This window comes from Morone saxatilis, unplaced genomic scaffold (genome assembly GCF_004916995.1).
Source record: "Morone saxatilis isolate NCDOM2014 unplaced genomic scaffold, NCSU_SB_2.0 Contig23, whole genome shotgun sequence".
Taxonomy (NCBI): domain Eukaryota; kingdom Metazoa; phylum Chordata; class Actinopteri; family Moronidae; genus Morone; species Morone saxatilis.
Genome location: NW_023339796.1, coordinates 227,719 through 229,745, shown reverse-complemented (window position 1 = coordinate 229,745; position 2,027 = coordinate 227,719).

Here is a 2,027-nt window from a genome sequence, read left to right as displayed (position 1 = left end):
ACTCAACAATACTCAACAACACTCAGTTTATAGATTAAATTACTGTCCCACCCCCTCACAACTTCTGTCTCCATCAGACGGACATCATGTCTCCGCTCCACGTTGTCCCGACTACTGACAGTTACTGACTGTTTATGGACCGCAGCGGTTGCCAGGTTACGATGTTTGACGAGGTGCATATGCATCAATCAAAACACATCACACATGTGCTAACTGCCATCTAGCTGGTTACAGGAGGAGCTTTGGACCACCGGGACCGAACTCAACCTCCAGCTGATTTACAGCCAGCAGACTGTCTCGTGTGGTGATCAATCAACTCTAAACATTGCTGCAGATTCATTTTGTGTTGATTTATTGAGCCGCTTTAAAACCTGGATCTAAAAAGACTGGATTCACTCTCTGAGGAGGATTTTCATGGATTGATTGAAGGTGAAGATTTGGTGTTAACTCCTCACTCTTCCTCCTGTCAGACCTGATGTAAACACAGAAGTAAACTCTCCTACCGGACTCTCCTCCTCCTGCGGGTTCGGGTTCGTCCCTGAGGACTCTGCTGATCCTCCGAGAGAACGAGCTGAGGAAGCTGCTGACGGACGGCGCTCTTCGCTCTGCGTCTGATCCCACCTTCCTGACCGCCGTCCTCCCCGGACCGCTGCCCGTCCCGGGTTCAGACATGGATCTGAAGTACGGGAAGATCCTGTGCAGAGAGCCGGGCCTCGTCTGGGCCTCGTGATCCTCTCTCCGGTTGCTGGGGAGGGTGCTGAACCTCGGCAGGCTGAGCAGCCGCAGGTGAAGAGGCTCTCTGCTTTGTCCCTTAGGGACGGCCATCTTGTCAGGCCTTGGTGCCAGGCAGGCAGATGTCCTCCACCTGTATCTGTCCAACGGCTGCTCAGGACTGTTCTGGGGGTGGGACCTCTGCCAGGGCTTCCTGTAATGGTGCCTGTGGTGCGAGGCCTGATCCGGATCCTGGCCCGGACCCTCGCAGCCCTCGGGGGAAGTTCTCTGTCCACTCATGGTCCGGCACACACCGACTTCCTCCAGGCCGCAGCGGCGAGCAGATGGAGAACTCCAAAATGGCAGAAACAGCTGGTTTGCCGACAGCTGTGCTCCAACGCGGTCATACTACCTTAAAAACACATTTCTGTTCTGACGGCCGAGGTCGTCTTCATGTCGACGGCGAGTTCGAGCTGCTGTCTCGCTCTTTCTCAACAGGCTGGTGACTGTCTTCCTGGGAGGAAGTGGAGCCTCACATGAAGAAGAAGTTTCTGTCGAGGTCGGCCAATCAGGGTTGAGCGAGCAGCGCAGCCAGCAGACTGTGGTTTCCCCTGAACGGCCTCGAAACTGAAACTGCACACAGCTCACTGCGTCACACTTGTGGTTCATCCTCAGTAGTTTACTGAACGTGTCTGCACGGCGCCGGTATGTCCGAGGTCTTTATCTCGGAGATAAGAACACAGATCTTCATCTTCATCTCAGAGAAACACGGTCGGGTTTTATTTCGGCTGTAGGATTCAGGAACACACCTGAAAACACCGTTAACGGAGGATCTGTCCATCGCAGAGGAAGTAATAAAGTACAAACAATTTGAATGGATATGACGGGAGTTATCTTTTGTTCCGCCGCCGCCACCGCTCACACGTGCACCAAATAACCAAAACTTATCTTCACTTTCACTGCTTGTAAAAAGCATTTCTGGCATTTGTTTCTAGTTTTAAGGCTCATTACGATCTTTACCACAGTGGCAGATCTGTTTGCTTAATAAAAGAAAATGTGATCATATAGAAGAACATGTTGCAGATATTTAACTGGTTGAACGTGTCGAAGCTCAGCGGCAGCAGAAGGAAGCAGGAGGAGGAATCCCTGCAGGACTCGCTCTGCCTGTTGATTCATATGGAAACGAGGAGGTTTGTTGGTTAGACGGGACTTTACATGATCTGCAGCACCCAAAGGTCAAAGGTCACTGAGGTCACTGAGAGTCTTCTATATATTAAATACATTATTATCTTATCAGCTCTGCTATTTGGACCATG